This window comes from Equus asinus, chromosome X, assembly GCF_041296235.1.
Source record: "Equus asinus isolate D_3611 breed Donkey chromosome X, EquAss-T2T_v2, whole genome shotgun sequence".
In the NCBI taxonomy this organism is placed as follows: domain Eukaryota; kingdom Metazoa; phylum Chordata; class Mammalia; order Perissodactyla; family Equidae; genus Equus; species Equus asinus.
The window spans coordinates 95,291,267-95,310,074 of record NC_091820.1 but is presented as its reverse complement, the minus strand read 5'-3'; positions in this window follow the sequence as shown (position 1 = coordinate 95,310,074).

Below are 18,808 nucleotides of genomic sequence, written 5' to 3'. Positions count from 1 at the left end.
TTATGTTAAGTGAAATAAGCCAGTCAGAGAAAGACGAACTCTATATGACTCCACTCATAGGTGGAAGGTAATATATTGACAAGGAGATCTGATTGGTGGTTACCAGGGAAAAGGGGGGGTGGGGGGAGGGCACAAAGGGGGAAGTGGTGTACCCACAGCATGACTAACAAAAATGTACAACTGAAATCTCACAAGGTTGTAATCTATCATAACATTAATAAAAAATAAATTAATTAATTAAAAAAAAAGAATACAACTGAAATTTTTAATGACTTCAGCATTGCAACAAATGTAATTTTCATTCAGGAAAAGGTAATTCTTCTTTATTGGGAAGTGTCCTCTTTGGGATACCCTTGGCACTTACTGCCCATGGTTCATGTGAGCCTTATCCTCCGGACTTTGCTTTTCCCGGATCTTTGACTAAAGACCAGAGCCCGTATCTGTTCTCCCCTGTCTGAAACTCCCTTCTCTTTTGCTCTTTTCTTACTGTGGTGAACCCTCCTCTGATTAGTGGGTAAACACTGTGTCAACTTCTAGCCCTGACCTTCAGACCTGTTTTCACTAATCACCAGTTTGAGCACATTCCACATCTATGACAAGTCACAGAAGGTTCTCCCTCTTGAAAAATCCATCTAGTTGTGGTGTTCTAGGAAGGAGATTGTTGGAAGTTCTTTTCCTGGACAGAAGATGTCCTAACCGCCATGTGACATGGACTAGGGGCAATGCAAATACATAGAGCTTTGATATTTGTCTCTGCAGATAAACACGTCAACAGTCAGGATAGAAGAGTATCAGTATTTCTCTTTCCTGACTTGGGACCTTAAGTTTTAAATATTTCTCCCTTGGTATTTACCTCCCTTAAGCTCATTCCTGCTGTTTCCTCAGACGTACAACATTTGACTTTCCTGGCACCAAAGTAAGAGAGGAAAAGAACAAAGGCTAGGAAAGGGAGAAGCTGAATTGCCTCTAGACTCTGTATTCTGACTCCTACATCCCTATCCTCACCCCTTATCTCCAGGATATCACACTGTGTGGAGCAATTTCCTTCCTCCCTTGCCTAGAGTTATGTCTACAGCTAGACAGATAAGAGACAATGGAGATTGGTAGATATACTGGAACGTAGGTGCACTCTCTCCAGAGTAAAAACAAATCTGGTTTTCAAATGTCTCCCATTTAGGTCTCAGGCACACCACCCACCCTGCTCTCCTACCACTTTCATCACCCTGGCCCTCCTCCACAAATGCACCTTTTCCACTCCCCTGTCCCCCAGCCACTCTCTTGACCTTGCTCTCTCCCTTCAAATGCCCACTTTTCTGCTCTACCCTTCATTTCTGCTCCATAAATATTAACACTGCTTCCCCAGAGCCAAAAAGGATTGGATTGAGTAATGCTTTCCTGAAGACAGGATAAGAGTGGAAGAACAGGTTCTGTTTTCACACTTGCCTTTACCACCCCCTTATAATGGGTTCAGGCCCCACATTTCCTTGAAGAGACACTCACTTGGTTCAGTTTCTACTAAATATCCTATAATTTTCTTTCTCTTACTTTCTCTTGGATTGTGCCGCCCCCTGCAGACAGGCAAACAAACAAACAGATAAGGGTCAGTGAACATTTACTGCTGAGTGGTAGGCCACCATGCCTATCTTTTACTGATTCAGGGCTATGTCAAATGATTCTCAGCTCTCACTCCCAGATGCCAGCACCAGTTTTCCCCCCGACCCTGAGCCTCATTTAGAGAACTAAAATGAGCTGGTGGGTATCCTGGGGGTGTAGATAAAGTTGACTCCATCCCTTCAGGTCTCTGCCCTCCGAAACCCACCCTGACTCCAAGAGACATTTGTTCCACACCAAAAGGTCCTTGAAATTTGGTTCCATCAAAAACACCCATGAGCATATTTGGTCCATGCCAAATGGTTCCTGATACTCAGTCTTATCAAAAATGCCCATAAATAGGGCTGGAGACATGAACAGACATTTCTCCAAAGAAGATATACTGATGGCCAATAGGCACATGAAAAGATGCTCATCATCGCTGATCATCAGGGAAATGCAAATCAAAACTACACCAAGATATCACCTTACACCCGTTAGAATGACAAAAATATCTAAAACTAATAGCAACAAATGTTGGAGAGGTTGTGGAGAAAAAGGAACCCTCATACACTGCTGGTGGGAATGCAAACTGGTGCAGCCACTATGGAAAACAGTATGGAGATTCCTCAAAAAATTAAAAATAGAACTGCCATACGATCCAGCCATCCCACTACTGGGTATTTATCCAAAGAGCTTGAAGTCAGCAATCCCAAAAGTCCTGTGCACCCCAATGTTTATTGCAGCACTGTTTACAATAGCCAAGACGTGGAAGCAACCTAAGTGTCCAGCAACAGACGAATGGATAAAGAAGATGTGGTACATATATACAATTGAATACTACTCAGCTGCAAAACAGAACAAAATCATTCCATTTGCAATAACATGGATGGACCTTGAGAGAATTATGTTAAGTGAAATAAGCCAGTGAGAGAAAGATAATCTGTGTATGACTCCACTCATATGAGGAATTTAAAATTATGGACTAAGAACAGTTTAGTGGATACCAGGGGAAAGGTGGGGTGGGGGGTGGGCATAAAGGGTGAAGTGGTGCACCTACAACATGACTGACAAACATTAATGTACAATTGAAATTTCACAAGATTGTAACCTATCAATAACTCAATAAAAAAAAAAAGAAAAAAAATGCCCATAAGTAGAAAATGTCCTGGGGTTCAAATAGGCCATAATGTTTACTTATACTTTTGGTTTATAGGATTAATACATAAAAAATACCATCATGTTTTATTGGTCCAATAATTGTACTATGGCTGTATTGCCAATAATAGCCCTTCTTGTCTCGGTGGCCTGGGTGGTAATGACGCATGGGGTTAGGTAGATGGGTTGGAGTTCAAATCTTGCGGAAGAGCAGGATTTACATTAACTACGCATACTGAGGAAGAGTCCTACAGTTAGAGAAACGCACAGAGGATGACAAGTCAAAGATGGGATCTCGCAATGCATGATGTGTTAATATGTCACTGGGCATTTGGATGGATGCGGCTGGGTCATTCAATAAGAGGAAAGTTTGAAAGGAGGAGCTTGGTCAAGCTGCTATGTAAAATGGGCAGCGAATGTGTTGATGTAAACACTTTACAGAGCTTCTGGCTCATTTGGGAGGAATGCAAACCAGTGTGGCTCTCCTACTATATAGCAGTCACGTGTAACAGCCACCATGTGGAGGATACCAGGCATCTAATTAATCCCCCTAGAACTATCCCATTGCCCAGGGTTAATGGGTGATGTTTCCCTTGAATTGATGTCCTACAAAGGTAAGATCTGGGTAGACCGCAAGAAGCATCTGCTGCTATTTGGAGAATTGTTAGTGGGTGTGATTCCCACACTTACCTGCCAATCAGTGGTGAACCGCCACATCCTCAGCTGATGCCTACCCACTGGCTGATCCAGCCTGGCTGAACCAGGTATGAAATCCATAAGACATTAGTAAGGTTTTCCCTACCAGTAAACCAGTGACCATTGGTCAGACAGCTACAAAAGAAAAAATAAATAACCTTTCTTCTGTTGCTTGGCAATATGACATCTTTATTTGAAAATTCTCGGTGGAATATGGCAGAAATAGTATAGTCACAAAAAGAAAAGCCAATGCTACATTATAATGGTTTTTGTTACTATTTCTATTCCTTTAACAGAGATAGGAGTAAAAGGCACTGGCGCTGTGAAGAGAGGAGAATCTGCAATGCCCAATGCACAACTAGTCAGGATCTGTGTAACATTACAATCATTCAAGATGGCACAGGGAAACATCAGTACAATGTTGCTGTTGAAGGAGAAGTAAAGAAAACCTGAACAGATTAAAACATCACGTAGAAGAACCAAATGCAAAACTATCACAGGTACTTTGAAGAACTCTCTGTGATATTCATAATGAAGAGGTCTTGTTAATGCTACCAGAAAGAAACTCATTAAAGATGCAAGTAAATGGAATTCAAAACAGACATCGACCTCCAAACTCAACTTCATTGCCTGGAATTGAAACTCCAGAGGAGAATAAAGGAACCGGATGCGCAAAACCATTCTTATGCAGATTCCAGTGCTCATGATAACGAAACAATTCTTACTTACACAACTTATGACAATATTTTGTATTTAAGTGCCAGTACCACATTATTCAGTGATGGTAACTTCAAGACAGCACCAACACAGTTAACTCAGTAATTTACTGTGCATGGTATGGTATTGGGTTATACTATGCCATTGATTTATGTATTAACATTGAAAAGGCAAGAAGACACTTACAGATATCTATATGAGAAAGTACTTGCATTTGCATGGGAAAGAAATTTTGACATTAACCCTTCATTGTGCATGATGGATTTTGAGATTTCAAATATGAATGCGATTCAACTACTCCTACCAAATGCACAAGTAAAAGGATTCTTGTTTCATTTTTCACAATCACTGTGTTGAAAAATATCTTTTTGGGGTCTAACATGAGAGTATGACAATGAAAAGTAACACTTGTAAGTGTGCATCAATGTTGTTTGGACTTCCATTTGTGCCTTTGGAAGATGTTAATGAAACTTTTGAGTACATTGTGGGGAATGCAGAAGGAAACTTAGATGACCTAATGGATTATGTTGTGAGAGTGTATGTCCCTGGAAGGCATGGCAGAGGCGGAAGAAGACAAGAAGCTCCAAGATTTCCACTAGAAACTTGGAATGTTTATATAGCAGTACTGAATGGTGATCACAGGATGAACAATGCAGTGTAAGGCTGGCATAGAAAATTTCAAAAGCTGATGGTAGTGCATCATCATTTAATCTGGAGATTTATTGAAGAGGTAAAAGAATAGCAATAAACAAGTTATCACCCAGGTTTTCAGTGGTCACACTCAAATACAGCCACCAACTTCACAATGACACTGACAAAATCAAATTCGTGTAACTGAAACTGTTGATGGATATAACAAATATAAAGCCAATAATCGGATCAATACATACTTGAGAGCAATTGTTCATCGACTTAAGAGTAACCCTACCAAACTTCATGACGAGGAAGAACAAGAACAAATGTGAAATCCCAAATTCATAATGAACTACAATAAAAAATAACAAAAATAAAATTTTAACGAAGTTAAATGTTTGTATTATTTAACTAATCATGGACCAAATGTCTCAATGGACATTTTGGACAGGACCAAATTTCAAGACTTTTTGGCAGAGGTAATATGTGAAGAAATAATGTTTGAGAATTTTCTGAACTTTCCAAAACACCAAGCCACATATTCAAGAAGCCCTTCAAATCTCAAGCAAGATAAATTTTAAAAAATCACATCTATGCACATTATAAAAACTACTGAAAACCAAAGACAAGAAAATATCTTAAAATCAACCATAAAACAAAAACCTCAGATTAACTTACAGGAAGCAACAATTAGACTAACAGCTGACTTCTCAACAGGAAAAAATGGAAGCCAGACAATGAAAGAATATTTTTAAAGTGCTGAGAGAAAATTACTGCCAACTTAGATTTATATGTCCATAGACAATATCCTTCACCTATACAGGTGAAATGATGGCCTTCTCAGACAAAAAAAAATCACACTAGAAGAAATACTAAAAGTTGTCCTTCAGGCAGAATAAAAATGTATCTTCCTACAAAGCAGGAAAAAAAGAAGCACAAGGGAAAGAATAAATATGTGAGAGGATCTAAACAATTCTTGACTATATTTAACAATGATAAATATGTCTTCAAATATTGAAATATAGAGAGAATTATGTTGAAAATATATAGAAAGTTGGAATATATGATGACAATGGCATATAAATTGAGATGAGGATAAGTGGAGTTATTATTTTAAGTCTTGTGAGTTATCTTGGAAGAGGGTAAAAGGCCCAATTCATAGCAGATTTTTAAAAATCAAGAATGCATATTCTAATTTATAGGCTAACCACTAAACATTAGTACAACTTTCAAAACAACAGAGAAAAAGCAAATAATGAAAAAAAAGTCAATAAATCCAATAGAAGATAAGAAAGGAAAGAAATTGGAATACAGAGTAGACAGGTCAAAAAGAAAGCATCAAATAAGATAAGAGATTAAATGTATCAGAGATTACATTAAATGAAAACAGACTAAATGCTTCAATTCAAACATAAATACTGCAAGATTGGATAAAAGTAACAAAACCCAGTTATATGCTGTTCACAAAAGATACATCTAAAACTTGAACATAGAGAAAGCTTGAAAGTATAAGAGTGAAAAATATATACCATGAAAACACTAACCAAAAGAAAGTTGGTGAAGGTATACTAACATCAAATAAAATGAACTTCAAGTCAAAAAGCATTTCTAGAGATAAAGACGGATACTCCATGAGGAAAAAAAAGTATAATTCACCAGAAAGATAGAACAATTCCAAATGTATGCATCTAACAACATGACTTCAAAATATATAAAGCAAAAATGGACAGAACTATAAGAAATAATAAAGGTCCCCAATTATAGTGGGAGATTTTAACATACTTCTTTTCACGGTTGACAGAATAAGCAGATAGAAAATAACAGAGATATAGAAGATTTTAACATGATTAGCAAACTTGACTTAATTAGTTCAATCCCTGGTTGGTATAATGTTACATTCAACAACTACAAAAGATACATTCTTTTCAAAAACATATGGAATGTGCATAAAAATTGATCATATACTGAGCCATAAAGCAAGTTTTAACAAATTTTGAAAGATTAAAATCAAACAGAGTATGTTCTCTAACCATGGTGCAATTAACTAGAAATCAATAATAAAAATATAAATAAAAATTCACACATTTTTTGGAATTAGGAAATGCATTTTTAAATAACGCATGGGTCAAAGAAGAAACCATAATTAAAATTAGAAAACACTTGGCATGGGATGGTAATGAAAATATTACATTCAAAGTTCTGGAGAATGGTCTGCTTTTGGCAATGATGGTATACTACTAGAAGACCAATCTTCCCACTTAGAAGGACAAGAAAAGCTGAAAAATAAATTATTATGTTTAAACAAATAAAATTGTTTAAATACATTGGAGAGCTACCAAAACAGCCAGGATTTGAGGTACCAAAATCCCGGAAAGAAGGGAAACTTAATGAGGTGAAACCAACATTTGACACCAATTTTCCCTTCAAGGCATTTATCAATTCTTTATCAACATGGGTGAAGAGACTGAAAAATAAGCTGCTAAGAGGCAGAAAACCTGTGTAGAGCTTTCAGCATTTATGCAGAGCTAAGGATTCAAAATCTAGAACTCAGGGCTACCTAGACAGCCAGGATTTGATAGGCTAAGATCCTGGAGAAAATGAAATTACAAAGAAATGAAATGGGCAGTCTGAGCTAATTTTCTCCTTGTGGCATTCCCAATTCTTAATACGTGTAGAGCTAGAAGCAAAGAAGCCAAGTAGAAGGAGGCAATTAAGAGGGTGGGAAGATAGCGCTATTGTCAGCTTCCTAGTGGAGGGAAGATAGAAATTGGAGTTTGGGGGACTTCCAAGGTTGGAGGGCCTGATAAGTTCCCCATGCTGTTGGTTAGAAGCCCTAGGAGTAAGGGTGAACTGGAAATAGAATAGGTCTGACAAAGATTGAAATCCAACCTCAAATTAGTTCGATTCTTGATTGGCTTAAGGTAATTTACTTCTATAATGCCCTCCCAAAGTTAAAGAGAATTCTCTACAAATCAAGAGAATGTTATCTAGATTTTCTAGAATTTTTAAATTCATTTTGTTAAGCATTCAAACAAAAGCATACCAAGAAACAAGAAAAACAGAAAACTTCTTAAAGGAAGAAGAGAAACCAGAGAGAAAGAAGTAGACAATAGAAATAGACTTATAGGAGATTAAGCTATTGTAGGTATCAAGCATAGACTTTAAAATAGTTGCGATTAATATGTTCAGGAAAATGGATTACAAGACAAATAATTTCACCCGGGAACTGAAATGTGGAGGAAAAAAGAATCAAATGGAAATTCTAAAACTAAAAACTACAATAGTGACTTCCAGTTTCAGCTTCAACATATAAAAAGCTTGGAAGTCCTCACTACCCTCCTCACAATAAAAAAAATGCTGAACAAATGGAAAATCAGCAGCTTTTCTAAGATCTATCAGAGAATTAAGGCCACAGGACAAACCAACACCTCAGAATCTAGAAATAAAGGCAGAATCACAGCTATGACAATCTTACTTGAAGCAGAAGGCTCTGGAGCCAATAACTGGTTAGAACATTTAAATGGTAATTTTGATTAATTGCTAGAAGCTAAGTGTAGACTAGCTTAAGAGTTACAAATTTGTAGGAGGGCACTTTTGGGGAGAGTCCCACACTTTGATTTTACCTCAAGGAACCCCAACAGGTTCTCACAATGAAGATCAGAGAAAAATCCCCTGGCAGGAGAGGAGAAGATAGCCATGGTGAATTAAGCTCAGGGGAAAAGTAACCATTTTGAAATATGTCTAGAGCGTTCTCCATAACAAAGCCTGTCTTGAAAGAGAAACTACTTTACCAGGGCCTTATCTGACCTGGGGGAAGAACACCTAGCCAGCTCCAGCTCGATCTAGACTTACTGTCTCACATAAAGGGAGAAAAAAGTAACATTGATCAACTGGATCTAATTAACATTGTAGAATACTTCACCCAACAACAGCAACAGAATACACGTACTTCTTAGGCTCACATGAAATACTCACCAAGATAGACCACATTTTAGGCCATATAACACACTTTAACAAGTTTAAAAGAGTAGAAAGCATACAAAATATCCTCTCAGACCACATAGAACTAAATTAGAAATCAATAACATAAAAATAACTGCAAAATCTCAAAATATTTGGAAGTTAACACACTCCTAAGTAAAACAGGGGTCAAGGAAGAGCTCTAAAGAGAAATTTTACAATATTTTGAACTAAATGAAAATGAAAATACAACTTATAAAAAATTGTGGAATTCAGTGAAAATAGTGCTTAAATGAAATTTATGAAATTTAATGCATATATTAGAAAACAAGAAAGATATAAAATCTGTAATCTAAACTTTCACCTTAGAAAACAAGAAAAAAAGAGCAACGTAAAACTAAAGCAAACACATGAGAAGAAATAATCAAAATTTGAGTAGAAATCAATAAAATTGGAAACTGAAGTTAATGGTGTAAATCAATGAAACCAAAAGCTGGTTCTTTGAAAGAATCAATAAAATTGATTAACCTCTAACCAGGCTAACTGAGAAAAAAAGAGAGAAGATACAAATTACTAATATAAGAAATGGGAGACAGGTCATCACTACTGATCCCATGAATATTAAATGGGCAATATAGGAATACTATGAAAAACTCTATGCCCCAAAATTGGATAACTTAGATGAAATTGACCAATTCCTTGAAAGACACAGACTACCAAAACTCACATGAGTAGAAATAAATCTTTTAAATAGGCCTATTATTAAAGTAATGGAATCAATAATCAATATCCTTCTAAAAAAGAAAAGACTAGCTACTAATGGTTTCGTTGGTGAATTATATCAAACACTGAAAGAAGAAATGGTATCAATTCTTTATAATCTCTTCCAGAAAATAGATACATAGGGAACACTTCCTAACTCATTCTGCAAAACCAGCATTACTCTAATACTCTAAAATTAGTATTATCTAATACTAGATAAAGACATTACAAGAAAGAAAAACTATAGACCATTACCTCTCATAAACATTGATGCAAAAGTTCTCAACAAAATATTAGCAAATTGCATCCAACAATGTATAAAAAGAATTATGCACTATGACCAAGTAGGATTTATTCCAGGTATGTAAGACTGGCTCAACATTAAAAAATCAATTAATATAATCCATCACATCAACAGGCTAAAGAAGAAAAATCATATGATCATATCAATAGGTGCAAAAAAAGCATTTAACAAAATCCAACACCCATTTATGATTAAAAAAACTTTCAGAAAACTAAGAATAGAGGGGAATTTCCTCAACTTTGTAAAGAATATCTACAAAAACTCTACACCTAATGATATCAACCCTGATATCAGTTTCCCTACGTTAAACCCAGCATATATGGGGTTAAAACCAAAACACTCTTTTCCTGCTTACTCCCTGGCATCCTGGCTCCAGAATCCACTATCCTCCATGAAGATAGACACTGCCAAGGACAAGCACCTGGCTTCATTATCTCCTCCCACAAAGAGATACAGACTGGTGGGAAAGCTGCTGACCAGCAAGGTCACAGGCTCCCTCCTCTCTGCAAGTTGTCTCAAGGACAAACACAGGCTGGTGGGAAAGCTCCGACCAGCAAGGCCATATGCTCCCCCCCCCCCCCCCCCCGCCTAAAACCCCAAATAAAAACCCTTCCTTTTAGCTTTTTGGGGAGTTTGGGATTTCAGTGTTAGCTGCCCTCTCTCCTTGCTCAGCGCTGTGCAATAATAAAATTCCTACTTTCTTCCACCACACTCAGTGTCAGAGATTGGCTTGCTGTGCAATGAGTGAGAAAACTCACTTCAAGTTTGGTATCACTAACATTATACTTAATGGTGAGAAACTGAGTACATCCCCCCTAGGATCAGGAACAAAGCAAAGTTGACCCCTCCCACTACTCCTATTCAACATTGTACTTGAAGTACAATAAGATAAGAAAAACATTAAATGTATACAGATCGAGGAAGAAGAAATACAACTGTCTTTTGTCCACAGATAATATGATTATGCAACAATTCCTAGAAATTGACCAAAAAAAAATCTCTGAAACAAGCAACTGATTATAGCAAGGTTGCAGAACACAAGGTTTATATACAAAATTCAACTGCTTTCCTATATACCAGCAATGAGCAATTGAAAATCTAAATTAGAAACAACACCATTTATATTAACACCAAAAATAAATACTTAGCCATAAATCTAACAAAATATGTACAGGATCTATATGAGGAAAGCTATAAAACTCTGGTGAAAGAAATCAAACAAAATCTAAATAAATGGAGAGCTATTCCATGATCATGGATAGGAAAACTCAATATTGCTAAGATGTCAGTTCTTTCCAACTTGATCTATACATTCAACATAATCCCAGTCAAAATTCTAGCAAGTTATTTCGTGGTTATCAACAAACTATTCTAAAGCTTATATGGAAATGCAAGAGATCCTGAATAGCCAACATAATACTGAAGAAGAACAGCAAAGTCAGAGGTTGACACTACCTAACCTCAAGATTTACTGTGACTCTACAGTAATCAACATAGCATGGTATTGGTGACAGAATATTCAAATAGATCAATGTCACTGAATAGAGAGCCCAGAAATAGACCCACGTAAATGTAGTAAACTGATCTTTGACAAAAGAACAAAGGCAATCCAATGGAGAAATTCAATTAAAGGTACTGGAACAACTGGATATTCATAGGCCCTCCAAAAAAGAATCTAGAAACAGATATTACAGCTTTCACAAAAATTAACCCCAAATGGATCATGGACGTAAATGTAAAATGCAAAACTACAAAATTTCTGGGAGATAACATAGGAGAAAATCCAGGTAATCTTGGGTTTGGTGATGAGTTTTTAGATACAACCAAAAGCATAATCCATGAAAGAAAAGTTGATAAGTTGGACTTTACTAAAATTAAAAACTTCTGCTCTGCAAAAGAAAGAGAACAAAAAGACAGACCACAGACTGGGAGAAAATATTCGCAAAACACATGTCTTAAATGGACCTGTATTCAAAATTTTTTAAAAACTCAAGAAAACAAAAACCCAATTTAAAAAATGGGCAAAATATCTGAACAGGCACCTCAACAAAGAAAATATACAAAATGACAAATAAGTGTAGGAAAAGAGGCTCAACATGAAGTGTCAGGAGGGCATTGTGCCCACCACAAAGAAGAAATGATAACTGTGTGATGGGATGGAGGTGGTAGTTAATATGATGGTGACAGCCATTTTGCAATTTATAAAAGTATCAAATCAACATGTTGTACACCTTAAAATTACACAATGTTATGTGTCAATTACATCTCAGTAAAGTTGGAAAAAAATAAAACAAAATAGAACAAAAAGAAGGGAATTGCAAATTGAAACAACAAGATACCACCATACACCTATTAGAATGGCAAAAATCCAAACAACTTATAATACCAAGTGGTGGTGAGAATGTGCAACCAGAACTACTCTCATTCATTCCTGGTGGGAATGCAAAATAGTACAGCCAGTTTGGAAGATAATTTGGCAGTTTCTTATGAGGTGAAACACAGTTTTGCTATATAACTCAGCAATCACTCTCTTTGGTATTTACACAATTGAGTTGAAAATGTATATACACACAACAACCTGCACAAGATTTCTTACAGCAGCTTTATTCATAATTGGCAAAAACTGGAATCAATCAAGATGATCTTCAATAGGTTAATGAGTAAACAAACTGTGGTACATTTACACAATGGGATATTCTTCAGTGATAAAAAGAAATGTGCTATCGAGCCATGAAAATACACCCTAGAAGGAACCTTAAATGCATATTACTAAGTGAAAGAAGCCAGTCTAAAAAGGCTACATATGGGGCTGGCCCTGTGGCCAAGTGGTTAAGTTCGTGCGCTCCGCCTCAGTGGCCCAAGGTTTCACTGGTTCGGATCCTGGGCACGGATATGGCACTGCTCAACAGGCCATGCTGAGGTGGTGTCCCACATGCCACAACTAGAAGGACCCACAACTAAAAAAAATACACAACTAAGTGCCAGGGAGCTTTGGGGAGAAAAAGGAAAAATAAAATCTTCAAAAATAAAATAACATAAAAAGGCTACATACTATATGATTCCATATATATGGTGCTCTAGAAAAATCAAAACTATAAGTACAGTAAAAAGATCAGTAGTGGCCAGGGGTCTGGGAGGGACAAATAGGTGAAACACCATGGATCTTTAGGATGTGAAACTACTCTGTATGATACCATAATAGGCAATATAAAACATACTTTTGTCAAACCCATGGACTGTACAACACAAAGAGTGAACCTTTATGTAAACAATGGATTTTACTTAATAGTAATGTACCGATATTGGATCATTAATTGTAAAAAATGTACCACACTAATGTTTCATGTTAATAGTAGGGTAAACTGGCAGGCGAGGGGATATATGGAATCTCTGTACTATCTGCTCAATTTTTCCGTGAATCTAGAACTGTTCTAAAAAAATAGTCTATTAATAAAAAATATATACATAATTGAAATGAAGGTAATTGATGGGATTAATAGCAAATTAGAAACAGTTGAAAGAGAGAATTAGTGATCCAAAAGACAGATCCATAGAAAATATACAGAGTAAAGCAAGAGAGACAAAGAAATAAAAATACAGTTGGCAAACTTTTTTGTAAAGGCCAGATAGTAAACATTTTAGGCTTTGCGGGCTATATAATCTATATGGCAACTACTCAATCCCACCTTTACAGAGCAAAGGCAGCCACAGACAGTACATAAACAAATGAAGGTTGCTGTGTTCCAATAAATCTTTATTTATGAAAACAAGTGGTTGGCCCACAGGCCAGAGTTTGCTAACCTCTGATGTAGGATTGGCACTATGAGAAGGGTAAAATAATATAATTTAAAAGCTAATGTGTGAACAATATGAAATAATAAAAATACTTGTTTAATCAAACAGAGAAAAAGACAAGAAAGAAAGGAAAAGAAAACATAAAACAGATTGGCCAAATAGAAAGCAATGGTAAATTGGTAGACTTAAACACAAATATTTCCGTAACTAAACTAAATATAAGTGGAGTAAATAAAGTGAGGAGTAAATGAAAAAATTAAAGTAAATACTCCAATTAGAAGAAAAAGAGTGTCACACTGGACAAAAACAAAATCCAATTCTATTCGGCTAGCAAGAGATGCAACTCAAGTATAAGGACATATAAATATCTAAAGTAAATGAAGGAGAAAAAATACACTATACAAATATTAACCAAAAGAAAGATAAGAAGCATTAGTTGAGACAAAGGGAAGAATTTTATAATGATAAAAAGATCAATCAGCCAAGGAGATATAATTCTAAATTTTTATGTAACTATCACACAGCTTCAAATACATGAATGGATAGAATTAAAGGTGAAATAGGTCAATTCACAATCATAATAGGGGATTTAATATACCTATCTCAGTAATTGATGGAGCAAGTAAACATTAAAAAAAGTGAAGATATAGAAGATTTGAAGAACATGATCAACAAACTTGACTAAATGGAAATATAAAGAACATTTCATTGAACAATCACAAGATATACATGATTTTTGACAGCATGTGGACATTTATAGAAATTAATCAAATACTGAATCATAAAGAATGTTTCAATTCAATTTAAAAGATAACAGAGTATGTTATCTGACTACAGTGGAATTAAAATAAAAATCAATAAGTAAAAGATAACTAGAAAATCCCCAAATACTGGAAAATTAAGCAACACACTTCTAAATAATCTATGGATTAAAGAAAAAGAGTCAATGTAAATTTAAAAATATTTTGAACTGAATGATAATGAAAATAAAAAATATCGAAATTTATGGATGCAACTAAAGCAGTGCATAGAGAGAAATTTATAGATATAATCTTTGTATAATGCATGTTTATAAAGGAGAAAAGTTAAAAATCAATCATCTTAGCAAAAGAACAACAAATTAAACCCAAATGAAAAAAAGAAGGAAGTAACTAGTGAAGATAAGAGCAGAAATTAATGAAATAGGAAACAAGTATATGACAGAGAAAATCAACAAAGCCAAAAGTTGGTTCTATAAAAAGGCTAAAAAATTGATAAGCCCCAGCAAGAGTGATTAAGGGGGAAAAAAGAGAGAAGCACAATATCAGGCATGAAAAAGTAGGCATTGCTACAGATCCCACAAATATTAAAAACTCAATATAAAAATAAATAGATGCAAGCAAAGATACAAAATTTGATTAGTCCTATACTTATTTTTTAAATTGAGTCTGTAAAAAAATCTTCCCACAAAAAACACTCCAGCTACAGATGGCTTCACTGGTGAATACATCCAAATATTTAAAGAAAAAATCATACCAATTTTATACAAACTTTTCCAGAGAAGAGAAAAAAGGGAACAACTACCTGTATTAGGGTTCTCCAGCAAACAAAATCAATGGGAGATATCTATAGATATAGATTTGGATATATAGATATATAGATATAGATATGTATATAAAGAGAGAGAGATTTTATTTTAAGGAATTGGCTCACACAGCTGTGGAGGGTGCCAAATCTAAAATCTATAGTGTAGGCCAGAAGGCTAGAGACTCAGGAAAAAGTTGATATTGCAGCTTGAGTCTGAAGACTGTCTGGAGATGGAATTCCCTCTTAGTCAAGGAACTTCAGTCTGTTTTTTCTCAAGGCCTGAAATTGATGGGATTAGGCTCATTCACATGGTGAGGAATGATCTGCTTTACTCAAAGTTTACTGACTTAAATGGTAATCTTACCTAAAAAATACCCTCACAACAACATCTAAACTGGTGTTTGGCCAAACATCTGAGTACTGTGGCCTACCCAAGTTGACACATAAGATTATCCATCACACTACCCACCTTGTTTTACGATCCTTCCATAAATATGATACCAAACCTGAAAAAGATACTACCAAAAAGAATAAAATTACAGGTCAATCCTTCTTATGAATATAAATGCAAAAAAATTAAACAAAATAAGAGCAAACCAAATTGAGAGATATAGGAAACAACACACAACAGTCATATGTAGTTTCTTCTATGAATGCAAAGTTGGATTAACATTTAAAAATTAATCAATGTAACTAGCCACGTTAATGTAATAGAGGAAAAAACTTATATAATCATCACAATAGATGCAGAAGAGGCATTTGATAAAATTCAACTTCCATGATTTAAAACTTTCAGCAAGCCAGGAATAAAACGGAGCTTCTGTAATCCGATAAACACTATCTACAAAAACAAACAAACCAACACTATAGTTAATGTTGAAGTATTGGGAGCTTTCACGTGAGATTGGCAACAAAAAAAGGATGGCCACTATCACCACTTTTATTCATCATCATACTGGGGATGCAAGACAGTGCGATAAGGGAACAAAAAGAGACCAAAGCTACAAGAATTGGAAAGGAAGAAAGATAATTATAATTCATATACAAAATGATTACATATGTAGAAAATCCAATGGAATCTATAAATAAACTATTACAGTTAATAAATTATTTCAACAAGGTCGCTAGAGACGGTGGCAATATATTTTTAACAGTCAGCTCTATGCCTATATACCAGTAGCAAACAATTAGAAAATAAAATTTTAAAAACTAAGCCATTTAGAATAGCATTGAAAACCCACAATATTCTAGGGATAATTCCAAAAACATATGTGTAAGTCTGAAGATGAAAGTCCATACACTATTGAAAGAAATTAAAGAAGACCTAAATAAATGAAGTGGTATACCACATTAATGAATTGGAGAACTCAGTATTATAAATATGTTAATTCTCTCCAAATTTATCCATGAATTCAGTGCAATCTCAATCAACATCCAAACAGGTAAGTGTGTATGTGTGTTTAAATTGGAAAGTTTATTTAAAAAATTATATGGAAATATAAAGGGCCAAGAATAAACAAGACAATCTTAAAAAAGGACAATAAAGAGGATTTATACTACCAAATACCAAGGTATATTATAAAGCTACAGTAATTATTCCAGGATTCAAAGACATTGGTGCAAGGATAAACAAATACACCAATGCACAGAATAGAAAGTCCAGAGATAGATCCACACATATATTGCAACATAATTTATCAGAAAGATGACATTGTAGTGTACTGGGGAAAGAATAGTCTTCTCAAGGAATGGTGTTGGGTCAACTGGATATCTATATGGGGAAAAAATGGAATCTTGACCCTTACTTCACACCACATACAAACATAAATTCCAGGTAATCATCTCACAATATATGTAAATCAAACCATCATGCTGTATGCCTTAAATTTATACAGTGATGTATGTCAATAATTTCTCAATAAAACTGGAAAAAAATAAATTCCAGGTGAATTGTATATCTAAATGTGAAAGTAAAACAACAAAGTTTCTAGCAGATAATGTAGATAATCTTCATGATCTTATAGTATGGGAAATTTTCTTTAAAAAGAATGCAATAAAATGAAGGAAAATATTGATAAATTTCTCTTTATCAAGACATCATTATGTAAGTGAAAAATCAAGCCACACAATCTTAATATCAAAACTTAAAGATGATATAAAAGAAAATTATAGATTAATTCCACCAATGAATGTACAAGCAAAAATTCTAAATATGAGAATAATAAATAGAATCTAGAGTTATGGCAAAGAAATAACACACCATGACAAATCAATCAATTGCTACAATGAGAATTCAAACAATTGTCTCAGTTCCAATGTCCCTCTTCACTTGTATTTCATTTTATCCTTATATTATTTTCTCTATTTGTGCTCAAGAATTTTTTTTTAAAGATTTTATTTTTTTCCATTTTCTCCCCAAAGCCCCCCGGTACATAGTTGTATATTCTTCGTTGTGGGTCCTTCTAGTTGTGGCATGTGGGACGCTGCCTCAGCGTGGTTTGATGAGCAGTGCCATGTCCGCGCCTAGGATTCGAACCAACGAAACACTGGGCCACCTGGAGCAGACCGCGTGAACTTAACCACTCGGCCACGGGGCCAGCCCCCTCAAGAATTTTTTAAAAGCTATATCTACATCTAACCCACTTTGCCAGACAAATTGTCACTTTCTCTTGCAGGTGCTGACAAAGATGTCTTGATTAGTACTGTTCACGTCTTCAAGATCTAATACTATGTTTTGTATTTGTAGGACACCAATGTCCTGTCCTTGGTCACAAGGCACAAATGACAATACGTAACTTGGAGAACAGGATTAAGCAGCATATTTGAAAATGTTCAGATGCACTGCTTAGCTCATTCATTGTCAGGTATCCTGAGACTAAGTGTATTATGAGTACTTCACTTGCTGACTCAGAATTTTGGGTCCAGATCACCTTTTACAAATTATATAATTTTCATAGTCCAAAGTATATTGTATCTTATCCCCATGGTACTCTGGGGTCCTTCATAATAGACTCATAACACAATTATTACTATCACAACGTTTTCAGACTCTATGTGTCATCTCAAATCCACTTGGTCCAACTGCCACCCCACCCGCCCTGCCAACTGCCTTACTTCCTAGCCAGAGGGAAACACAGCAATGATCCATGCTGTTTCTCCCACTGCCACTGCTGTATGAACCACAGCTTGAGGAATGACCTAACATACTGTCACCTAACAAGAAAAGCTTCAAACTAGCCAGACTAGACCCTCCAAAGTACAGTGGACTTAATGCTCTGGGTGAGGGGGTAGACTTTGACCAATGAAGACTGGCTACTCAAGAGAGCTGGCAGATAAATTCTTTTTCATTCATCCCACTTAGACAGACTGTTCTTAGCTGCAGTAATTTTATATGCCCTCACTGAAGGGATCATGTCACATAAAGTAATCCATTGTGTTTTGTTGAAAAGTTCTATCCGGATGGGAAACTCATCCCCTTGTAATTTCTTACTCTCTTTTCTTACCTCACTTCCCTTTCCCCCTCACACACGCTTCCTTGTATTACACATCCCAATAGAGTAACACCAGGAAACTTTTGCCCTTGGCTCTCTTTCCTAGTCCTGAACTAAGAAACCACCCAAACTATTA